A 12771-nucleotide genomic window follows, 5' to 3' on the forward strand; every position below is an offset into this window, starting at 1 on the left:
CTATGACCGCAGACAGGACAGGTACTGCTGCATCAATTCAAAGTGACAGGAGACAACATTTGTCCAGTATGGTTACTAACTATTTTTCATCCCTTATCGATGTTCTACCTCAACCGTCATTCCCATTTGATTACTGGGCATCCAAATTAGACACCTGGCCAGGATTGGCAGAATATGCATTGCAGGAGCTTGCTTGCCCGGCAGCTAGTGTCCTATCAGGAAGAGTATTCAGTGCTGCAGGTTCAATATTAACCGAAAAAAGTTCTCGTCTGGCCACCCAAAATGTTGATGATCTAACCTTCATTAAAATGAACCACAACTGGATTTCGAATTCTTTTGCCCCACCTTGCCCGGCCGACACCTAGCTTTCCTATGAAAAGGTATTGCCTGTGGACTACTCTGAATGACTTTACCAATCTCGTAATTTGCAGCAGCTGATTGTCCAGCATACGACATGTTTACACCTCCCTAAATGGCCAAACTCCCCACACGGGGCCGTGGTATCGCCACTTGGCGCAAGCACCCGTGAGAGTGCTGTTTGTCTGAAGAGGTGGGTGTGCACGCTTTTGGTCTACGGCACTGCCACTGGGTCCCTCATAGTACAATAAAGTGTCTCTGGCGGTGGTGGTGCGCACCCAACGTCAGACACACTGTTGTAACATGAGGGGCCCTGGGCATGTACCGCCGGCCAAAAGAGAGTTCACCCACCCCCAGCTCAAACATTGCTCTACCACTTGCACAATTATCTCTCACAGTTACACCTATGTTTAGTCTATGCGCTGACATCCGTAAATTACTGCCACTGACAATACCATTGTGTTGACATGTATGATGGTACTTAACATAGTCAGGGGCAGTGTCCTATATTTACCCAAGTAAATACTTTGTGCCAAATTACTAGGTCTGAAACTACGCAGAGGAGCCCAACCCTGTACCTAATGATTGCACCCTTTTGGTTTTTCTTTTTGTTGTAATGCGAGACATTAACATGTATTGATTTTTTGGGACTACTAACTGGCAGACACTCATTACAATCGGCCGCCGCTGACAACACCAATGGTGCCCACTGCCTGTGTACCCCTGCAAGAGAATTCAAAGTGCCTACAGCCCAATTTTATTATGTTAGGCCTTCGAAGCCTGTCTGCGGTCCCTCCTTCCACTAGGCCTCCACTGACCAGTCTACTGCTGCCCGTGTACCCCTGGAACCAATGTTAAAGTGCCCACAGCCCTAATTTATTATGTTAGGCCTTCGAAGCCTGTCTGCGGTTTCTCCTTCCACTAGGCCTACACTGACCAGACCACTGCTGGCCGTGTACCCCTGGAACCTATTTAAAAGTGCCTACAGCCCAATATTTTTTTATGTTAGGCCTTCGAAGCCTGTCTGCGGTCCCTCCTTCCACTAGGCCTCCACTGACCTGTCTACTGCTGCCCGTGTACCCCTGGAACGAATTTAAAAGTGCCTATAGCCCAATATTTTTTTATGTTAGGCCTTCGAAGCCTGTCTGCGGTCCCTCCTTCCACTAGGCCTCCACTGACCTGTCTACTGCTGCCCGTGTACCCCTGGAACCTATTTCAAAGTGCATACAGCCTACTTTTTTTTCTTTTATTTATAATTATAAAGCCCAGATGGACTACGCTGTACCACGGTAAGAGCTACCCAGTCGTCACTTCTTTTGCGAGAAAAGCCATCCCAGCCCTCCACCATCATGTAAAAATCCGCATTGTCCATGCTCTCAGGCTCTCTAATAGTAGAAAGGTGCACCTGACAACAGATGCATGGACCAGTAGGCATGTCCACGAAAGGTTACATGTCCATTACGGCGCACTGGGTTAATGTTGTGGATGCATGGTCCACAGGGGACAGCCTACTAAGTCTGTCTGCAGTCCCAAATAGAAATTGTCCTCCACTTACCACACCAATGCTGCCTGTGTACCCCTGGAACATTTTATAAACTCCATTGACCAAAATTTTGGGTTTAAAGCCTACTACCAGTGTCTGCCGCTCCAAGGTGTTCTCCGGGTTGCCTTTTCTGAGCTTTGATCTTCAGGCTCTCGTTTAGTATTTTTTTTAAATCTAACTGCAGTGGGGCTAGTACTTGGGTTGGGGCCTACTACCTGTGTCTGCCGCTCCACGGTGTTCTCCGTGTTGCCTTTTCTGAGCTTTGATCTTCAGGCTCTCGTTTAGTATTTTTTTAAAATCTAACTGCAGTGGGGCTAGTACTTGGGTTGGGGCCTACTACCAGTGTCTGCCGCTCCAAGGTGTTCTCCGGGTTGCCTTTTCTGAGCTTTGATCTTCAGGCTCTCGTTTAGTATTTTTTTTAAATCTAACTGCAGTGGGGCTAGTACTTGGGTTGGGGCCTACTACCAGTGTCTGCCGCTCCAAGGTGTTCTCCGGGTTGCCTTTTCTGAGCTTTGATCTTCAGGCTCTCGTTTAGTATTTTTTGGTAAATCTAACTGCAGTGGGGCTAGTACTTGGGTTGGGGCCTACTACCAGTGTCTGCCGCGCCAAGGTGTTCTCCGGGTTGCCTTTTCTGAGCTTTGCTCTTCAGGCTCTCGTTTAGTATTTTTTGGTAAATCTAACTGCAGTGGGGCTAGTACTTGGGTTGGGGCCTACTACCAGTGTCTGCCGCTCCAAGGTGTTCTCCAGGTTGCCTCTCCATTGCTTCAATCTTCTGGCTCTCGTTTAGTAGTTGTTGAAAACAACACTGCATGCGGCCTACAAGTTGGGTCAGGGGTGTAGAGACGGTGTGTTCCACTCCAAGGTGTTCCCCAGGTTGCCACTCCATTGCTTCAATCTTGAGGCTCGTGTTAAATAGTTGTTAAATGGAACAACTGCATTTGGCCTACTAGTTGGGTTGGGGCCTACTAACAGTGTCTGCCGCTCCTTGCTGTTCTCCTGGTTTCCTGTCCTGAAATTCCATTTTCAGGCTCTCGTTAAGTAGTTGTTAATGTTAGACTGCATTTGGCCTACTAGTTGGGTTGGGGCCTACTATTGGTGTCTGCCGCTCCTTGCTGTTCTCCTCCACTGAATAAAGCTGTGCCGCCTGTTTACTACTGTTGCCAATTTTGAACTGCATTTCGACTACTTACTGATTTGGGCCTACTCTCTGTGTCAGCCTCTCATTCCAGTTGTCCTCCACTGCAATGCCCCCTGGTTACTCCTGTGTTACCAATTTTGAACTGCATTTAGCCCACTTTATTCTTTGGGCCTATATCTGTGTTTCCTCCTCATCCTGCCCATTGCCCAGCCAGTGATAGATGAGTCTGCTGGTACATTGACCCATAACGCAACATTTCTCGTGCACGCTACACTGCAAGATTGTGACCCTGCTGAAAGTCAGGTCCCCCTTCCCGCATACCATACCACCTTACACGGAGACAAAGAGGAAGGTGCAGATGAAAGTGCAGGTTCCTTCATCAGGTGGGGGGAGGAATACTAGTTGGCGACGTCACTGGCACAGGGCCTCTCATAGTACGCAAAAGTGTTGCTGCCGGTGGGAGGCGCCCCCGCCGTGCAAACACACCGCTGTACTTTGAGGGGCCCTGTGCCAGTGCCAATGCCAACGAGTGGGCCCCCCCTGCTTGCTCAGGATCACAGCACTTGCAAAGTTGAAATACTTACCTCTCCCTGCTCCACTGCCGTGACATGGTCCAGATTTACTGGGCCCACTAATTACTTGAACCAGCCCTACCCCCCACAACTTTAGCCAAATGACCCCCAATTTCAAATGCTTTCCAATTATTATAAGCTAAATTACGATTGACAAGCTTCTGTAACAAGAATGGATGTTTTTGCCATTAAAATGGGCAGTGTAGGTGTTTTCCTGGCCTCCACTCACTGCCGACTATGCTCCCCCATTGACTTGCATTGGGTTTCGTGTTTCGGTCGATACCCGACTTTTTGCGATAATCGGCCGATTCCACTCGACTCGACTTCTAAGATAGTCGGGTTTCGCGAAACACGGCTCGACTCTAAAAAGGTCAAGGTCGCTCAACCCTAGTCACAGGTCCTGCGCTCATACCAACCCTGGGACCGGAAGCTGCCGCGTGCACCGCACACAGGCGACAGGACTACAAGGGGCCCTCGGAAGGTGAGTATATATTTCTTTTTAATTTTTTAACCTGTTTACATACATGGCTGAGCAATATACTACGTAGCTGGCCAATATACTACGTGGCTCTGTGCTGTATACTACGTGGCTCTGTGCTGTATACTACGTCGCTGTGCAATATACTACGTGGCTCTGCTGTATACTACGTCGCTGTGCAATATACTATGTGGCTGGGCAATATACTATGTCACTAGGCAATATACTACGTGGCTCTGTGCTCTATACTACGTGGCTCTGTGCTCTATACCACGTCACTGGGCAATGTACTATGTCACTGGGTAATGTACTACGTTACTGGGCAATATACTACGTGGCTGGGCTATATACTACGTGGGCTGTGCAATGTACTACGTGGACATGCATATTCTAGAACAGGGGTCCCCAACTCCAGTCCTCAAGGCCCACCAACATGTCATGTTTTCAGGATTTCCTTAGTCTTGCCCAGGTAATAATTGCATCACCTGTGCAATGCAAAGGAAATCCTGAAAACATGACCTGTTGGTGGGCTTTGAGGACTGGAGTTGGGGACCCCTGTTCTAGAATACCCGATGCGTTAGAATCGGGCCACCATCTAGTTATAATATATGGGGCTGAGCACATTTTTTTTTCCGTTGCACAGACGTTAATACATCCCGCACACTTGCACATGAGTGACAAAATGTGACATTCCTGTGCAGTGCAAGTGACACATACTGGAAATAAAATGCAGAATATTAATTACAGATGTTTAGGTGTTAAAGATGTGCTAAGATAGAGATGGCTAGATAGATTTCCATGAGATATATAATTAATGTTTTGTGTGTGTAGTTGACTTTACATGTTTTATGCTAATAAATGAAACAAATCGTGGAGTCGCCCTATTTTTGATATCCAGCAAAGGCAAAGCAGACAGCGGATATTATCAGACTGGAAAGGTCCCTGGTTATTGGGCCCTTCCCAGCCTAAAAATACCACCATGCAGCCGACCCAGAAATGGCACATCACAGTAAATTGCCTGGTGCTTTGGCAATCAAAAATAGGTGGAACCCCATATAGTTTTTTTCATTTATTTGCTTAATACATGTAAAGAAAAACCGACAGGCAAAGCACTAATTATATATCTCGCGGAAGTCTTTCTACAGTGGGGAAAATATGGTAAGTATTGGATACTCTGCCGATTTTGCAAGTTTTCACACCTATAAAGAATGGAGAGGTCTAATTTTTATCATAGGTTCACTTCAACCGTGAGAGACGGAATCTAAAAGTAAAAACTATTGTATAATTTTGAAATAATTAAATAGCATTTTATTGTATGAAATAAGTATTTGAACATCTACCAACCAGCAAGAATTCATCATAGACCTGTTTGTTTTTCTTATAGAAGCCCTCCTACTTTGCACTCATCATTACCTGTATTAATTGAACCTGTTTGAACTCCTTACCTGTATAAGGGCAGTCCCACACGTCCAGATAATTCCGGTACCGGAATTGTCCGTGTGCCCGTGCGTTTCTGTGGCATATCAGTGGGGCACACGTGTGCCGCCCATGTGCCCACTGGGTACCACACGCACAGTGCAGGAGACAGCGCTAAAGTTTAGCGCTGTCCCCTGCATCTGGTGCTGAAGCCGCGATTCATATCTTCTCTGCAGCAGCGTTTGCTGTAAAGAAGATATGATAAATCCTTTTTTTTTTGTTTCTCATGTTTAAAATAAAGGTCCATGTCCCCACCTCCCTCCCAGCCCCTGTGCGCCTGCCCGCTGTTCTTAAAATACTCACCCGGCTCCCTCGCTGGCTGGCGCTGCTTCCTGTCCTGGCCGCACCTTCTACAGTATGAGCGGTCACGTGGGGCCGCCGATTACAGTCATGAATATGCGGCTCCACCTCCCATAGGGGTGGAGCCGCATATTCATCACTGTAAATGAGCGGGCGCCGGGCACTGACTGCAGGGAGTAAGGAGCAGCCATTTTTCCGCCGGACTGTGCCCGTCGCTGATTGGTCGTGGCTGTTTTGCCGCGACCAATCAGCGACTTAGATTTCCATGGCAGACAGAGGCCGCGACCAATGAATATCTGTGACAGACAGACAGAAAGACGGAAGTGACCCTTAGACAATTATATAGTAGATTCAGACAGAATGGGGTAAGTACATATGACCAGCCGTACTGCACATGAGAATAACAAATGTCATCAATTTATAAACAAATGCCTGACAATAAAGCTCAAAAATAAAGCCACATACCCATAAAGAAAAGTATATACACAACATGTGGCCATATGGATAGACAACATGCATCAGCCAGATCTACATATCAGCCAAAATGGCCGCAATATAAGTCTCATCAATCATGCCCAGAAATGTGCAAACCAAATCAGAGGTCGGAAGGGGGTCCTAGACCCGACGCGTGTCACCACAGCAGTGGCTTCATCAGGGATAAATTTTTTTTGTAATTTTCTGTAAAGTAGTTAAAAATTATATACATTTCTCTTCATGTTTTGAATTAGAAAACAGTGTGCAATATTCCCAATGCATGGAAATAAAGACTAGTATACAGATTTTGTGATTAAATTGAACACACTGATATTATTTTGAACACTACTGTACCATAAGGCCTGTTGTTTTGAAAATGTTCTGTCCCAGCTTTCAAACCATTACAATTTGGCCCTTAATCAATGTAATAAGGTAATCAATGCTATACACATAACCTTTTTAAGGCCACGTTCACAGTATTTGGTCAGTATTTTACCTCAGTATTTGTAAGCCAAAACCAGGAGTGGAACAATCAGAGGAAAAGTATAATAGAAACACGTCACCACTTCTGTATTTTTAACCCCTTAGCGACCGCCGATACGCCTTTTAACGGCGGCCGCTAAGGGTACTTAAACCACAGCGACGGCGCTGTGGAAAAAGTAAATAGCGCCCCCCAGAGTTGGATTTTCTCCGGGGTCTCGGCTGCCGGGGGTAGCTGAGACCCCAGAGAACATGATTCGGGGGGTTTTTAACCGACCCCGCATTTGCGATCGCCGGTAATTAACCGTTTACCGGCGATCGCAAAAAAATAAAAAAAACACGATTTCTTTTCAATTTCTCTGTCCTCCGATGTGATCGCACATCGGAGGACAGAGAAAAGGGGTCCCAGGTAGCCCCCCAATACTTACCTGTCTCCCCCGGTGCTCCTCGTGACTCCCAGTGGGCGCCGCCATCTTCAAAATGGCGGGCGCATGCGCAGTGCGCCCGCCGGCCGGCCCCGCGAGAATCTTTGGGGTCTCGGCTGCCAGGGGTAGCCGAGACCCCAAAGAGCATGATCGGGGTCGGTTTTACCGACCCCTGTTTTGCGATCGCCGGTAATTAACTGTTTACCGGCGACCGCAAAAAAAAAAAAAAAAAGTAAAGTGTAATTCTCTGTCCTCTGATGTGATCGCACATCAGAGGACAGAGAAATAGGGGGATTTGGGGACCCTATCATACTCACCTGTGTCCCTGGATCCTCCTGCTGCTCCTCCTGGCCGCCGGCAAAAGAAAATGGCGGGCGCATGCGCAGTGCGCCCACCATCTGTCTCCATCTGCTGGCCGGCAGGAGAACAGCAGTTGGGGCTAAAATTAGGGTTAGGGCTAGGGCTAGGGTTAGGGCTAAGGTTAGGGTTAGGGCTAGGGTTGGGGCTAAATTTAGGGTTAGGGTTGGGGCTAAATTTAGGGTTAGGGTTGGGGCTAAATTTAGGGTTAGGCTTCTTTCACACTTACGTCGGTACGGGGCCGTCGCAATGCATCGGCCCGACATACCGACGCACGTTGTGAAAATTGTGCACAACGTGGGCAGCGGCTGTAGTTTTTCAATGCATCCGCTGCCCAATCTATGTCCTGGGGAGGAGGGGGCGGAGTTACGGCCACGCATGCGCGGTTAGAAATGGCGGATGCGACGTACAAAAAAACGTTTCATTGAACGTTTTTTTGTGCCGACGGTCCGCCAAAACACAACTGATCCAGTGCACGACTTACCCGACGTGTGGCCATCCGTCACGATCCGTCGGCAATACAAGTCTATGGGCAAAAAACGCATCCTGCGGGCACATTTGCAGGATCCGTTTCTTGTCCAAAACGACGGATTGCGACGGAATGCCAAATGACGCAAATGTGAAAGTAGCCTTAGGGCTAGGGTTAGGGTTGGGGCTAAAGTTAGGGTTAGAGTTGGGGTTAGGGTTTGGATTAGGGTTGGTATTAGGGTTAGGGTTGGCATTAGGGTTACGCTTGGGATTAGGGTTAGGTTTGGGATTAGGGTTAAGGTTAGGGTTGTGATTAGGGGTGTATTGGGATTAGGGTTAGGTTTGAGGTTAGGGTTGAGATTAGGATTAGGGGTGTGTTGGATTTAGGGTTTTGATTAGGGTTATGGTTAGGGTTGACATTAGGGTTGTTTTGGGGTAAGGGTTGTGATTATGGTTAGGGTTAGTGATTAGGATTATGGATCAGGTTGGGATTAGGGTTAGGGGTGTGTTGGGGTTAGGGTTGGAGCTAGAATTGGGGGGTTTCCACTGTTTAGGTACATCAGGGGGTCTCCAAACAGGACAGCCAATTTTGCGCTCAAAAAGTCAAATGGTGCTCCCTCCCTTCTGAGCTCTGCCGTGCGCCCAAACAGTGGTTTACCCCCACATATGGGGCATCAGCGTATTTGGGATAAATTGGACAACAACTTCTGGGGTCCAATTTCTCTTGTTACCTTTGTGAAAATAAAAACTTGGGGGCTACAAAATCTTTTTTGTGGAAAAATATATATATATATTTTTTATGACTCTGCATTATAAACTTCTGTGAAGCACTTGGGCATTCAAAGTTCTCACCACACATCTACATAAGTTCCTTGGGGGGTCTAGTTTCCAAAATGGGGTCACTTGTGGGGGGTTACTACTGTTTAGGTACATCAGGGGCTCTGCAAACGCAACATAACGCCCACAGACCATTCTATCTAAGTCTGCATTCCAAAACGGCGCTCCTTTCCTTCCGAGCTCTGCCGTGCGCCCAAACAGTGGTTTACCCCCACATATGGGGCATCAGCATACTCAGGATAAATTGGAAAACAACTTTAGTGGTCCAATTTCTCCTGTTACCCTTGTGAAAATAAAAACTTGGGGGCTACAATATCTTTTTTGTGAAAAAAAAATTTTTAATTTCACGACCCTGCATTCTAAACTTCTGTGAAGCACTTGGGCATTCAAAGTTCTCACCACACATCTAGATAAGTTCCTTGGGGGGTCTATTTTCCAAAATGGGGTCACTTGTGGAGGGTTTCTACTGGTTAGGTACATCAGGGGCTCTGCAAACGCAACGTAATGCCCGCAGACCATTCTATCAAAGTCTGCATTCCAAAACGGCGCTCCTTCCTTCCGAGCTCTGCCGTGCGCCCAAACAGTGGTTTACCCACACATATGGGGTACCAGCATACTCAGGACAAATTGGACAACAACTTTTGGGGTCCAATTTCTCTTGTTACCCTTGTGAAAATAAAAACTTGGGGGCTACAATATCTTTTTTGTGGAAAAAAAAATATTTTTTATTTTCACGGCTCTACGTTATAAACTTCTGTGAAGCACATGGGGGTTCAAAGTGCTCACCACACATCTAGATAAGTTCCTTAAGGGGTCTAGTTTCCAAAGTGGTGTCACTTGTGGGGGGTTTCCACTGTTTAGGCACATCAGGGGCTCTCCAAACGCAACATGGCGTCCGATCTCAATTCCAGACAATTCTACATTGAAAAAGTAAAACGGCACTCCTTCTCTTCCAAGCTCTGCGGTGCGCCCTAACAGTGGTTTACCCCCATATATTGGGTATCAGTGTACTCAGGAGAAATCACACAACAACTTTTGTGGTCTAATTTCTCCTGTTACCCTTGTGAAAATAAGAATTTGTGGGCGAAAAGATCATTTTTGTGTAAACAAAAGCGATTTTTTATTTTCACGGCTCTTCGTTATAAACTTCTGTGAAGCACTTGGGGGTTCAAAGTGCTCACCACACATCTAGATAAGTTCCTTAAGGGGTCTAGTTTCCAAAATGGTGTTACTTGTGGGGAGTTTCCACTGTTTAGGCACATCAGAGGCTCTCTAAACGTGACATGGCGTCCGATCTCAATTCCAGCCAATTCTGCATTGAAAAAGTCAAACGGCGCTCCATCACTTCTAAGTTCTGCGGTGCGCCCAAAAAGTGGTTTACCCCCACATATGGGGTATTGGCGTATTCAAGAGAAATTGAATAACAAAATTTATGGTTACATTTCTGTTTTTACACTTGTGAAAATAAAAAAAATGGTTCTGAATTAAGATGTTTGCATAAAAAAGTTAAATGTTCATTTTTTCCTTCCACATTGTTTCAGTTCCTGTGAAGCACGTAAAGGGTTAATAAACTTCTTAAATGTGGTTTTGAGAACTTGAGGGTGTAGTTTTTAGAATGGTGTCACACTTCATTATTTTCTATCATATAGACCCCTCAAAATGACTTCAAATGTGATGTGGTCCCTAAAAAAAAAATGGTGTTGTAAAAATGAGAAATTGCTGGTCAACTTTTAACCCTTATAACTCCCTAACAAAAAAAAATTTTGGTTCCAAAATTGTGCTGATGTAAAGTAGACATGTGGGAAATGTTATTTATTAACTATTTTTCGTGACATATCTCTCTGATTTAAGGGCATAAAAATACAAAGTTTGAAAATTGCAAAATTTTAAATTTTTTTGCCATATTTCCGTTTTTTTCATAAATAATTGCAAGTAATATCGAAGAAATGTTACCACTAACATGAAGTACAATATGTCACGAAAAAACAATCTCAGAATCAGCGGGATCCGTTGAAGCGTTCCAGAGTTATAACCTCATAAAGTGACAGTGGTCAGAATTGCAAAAATTTGCTCTGTCACTAAGGGGTTAAACTACGCCTGGTTTTGGCTTACAAATACTGTACTGTAAAATACCGAGCAAATACTGAACGTGTGAATGTGGCCTTGGGCTAGATTCCCACGATGAGCTTTCGGTGAGTTTTTCATGTTGCAGAATTTCTGCACCTATTATGACAATAAGGTTACTTGAACTTTTTTCGGGTTTTTGATGCGTCTCTTTTTTGACGTGTCTTGATTTAAAAAAAAAAGTTGCTTTGTTTTTTATACTTCCTGGTATTTCGCCTTGATAAAACTTTATTGATATAGTCATGTGCATATTACGTGCATTTTTTAAATGCATTTCTGCTGCAGAAACGCACTAAAAACCCATGAGCATTTATTTTCCTGTAGATTTTCCGCATCTAATACAAGTGTATGGGGAAATTCCACACCGAAAACACAGTGTCTCCACAAGAGAAATTGACATGTTGCGGATTTGAAATTTGAAAAAGAAGCAAAACGAGCAGATTTCTATAAATCTCATCCACTCTTCCGGTTCCATAAGGCACTGCGTTTTAATGCGGTAAAAATACACCTTGTCAAATTCTCACCAAGAGCTCATCATCAGTACACAGCATTATGCCATGACTGATCTCCTGTTTGGACATTGTGTATAATGCATCTGATGCTAATAACGTAATCCACATATTTTTGCAGTGCGAATATCATTTTCAAACCAAGTAATGATTGACAGAACTGGATCACTTTGAAAATTTTAAGTCTGACAAGAGATGCTAGGAATTAAAAAAATTAAAATTCCCTCAAGTACTTGTGGCGCTGATGACTGCCTGATTGTATTCCCCATAGAGTTAGGCTTTATGATATTTTTTAGAACAAAATTATGAAACAAAATAGTGCTTTTTTTTCTATTTCTCAGGAGGCTACAGTGATGTCACAGTCTACATTTATTATTTCTGTATATCATCCACCCACATGGAGAAGAAGATGGAGGCATAGATGGGGCATAGATTTCGACAAAGGGTAACAGGGTAGTGAATTGAGCCATTGTTTTGTTTGAGGAAAGCTTGACCAACGGTATGTGCACACAAAGTTGTTTAGACATTGGTGCACTGGTGGACAAGCCGCTATTTCTGGTGTCTTTTCTATCTAATTTACACTGTTTTTGCCAGCGTTTTATTTGTGGGGGAAGGGGCATTTTGATATGAACTATTGAGTGACTTCAAAGTAGAAGCTCCTTCAACAATAGGTTGATTTTTTTTTATAGGAAGAGCTAGACCCCACGGCAACTGTATGGTGTAAAACGTGATGGTGAATGTTGTAGGCCAGGCAGGTGTTGTAGAAATAACGCAAAGGACACAGTAAGATGCAGTTTCCACTTTTACTCACAGTTCTCCAGTCCACAAACGCAAGTCTGATGCTGCGTTCTTCAGGTTAGTGGTCCTGCAAACTCCCAGGCAGATTGGGATGCACCTTTCTAGGACTCCTTTGTTATGTTCCTTTCTCGAGCTGTTTCACTACACTCGCTTTCCTCTTCTCCTGCCCAGTGTTACCCACAGTGTCCCAATCCAGCAGCCACAAACCTGGTTGGGTGACGTTCTCTGTGTTTCCTGGAGTCTATCCGGCTGCCTTTTCGGCGAAGTATGGGTGGATGTGGCTGTGCTACTTGCAAAAGCAACAGCCTCTGGTTTCTTAGCTGAACTTGAAGTATTCCACTAAGTTGGGGCCTGGCCCCTTGCCTGCAACCTGGTCCCTCCACTCTGGATACTGGCCCCACAGGTGACTTCTGCACTACCCATGCCCCTAGGACC

Source organism: Ranitomeya imitator, chromosome 3 (assembly GCF_032444005.1).
Source record: "Ranitomeya imitator isolate aRanImi1 chromosome 3, aRanImi1.pri, whole genome shotgun sequence".
NCBI lineage: Eukaryota > Metazoa > Chordata > Amphibia > Anura > Dendrobatidae > Ranitomeya > Ranitomeya imitator.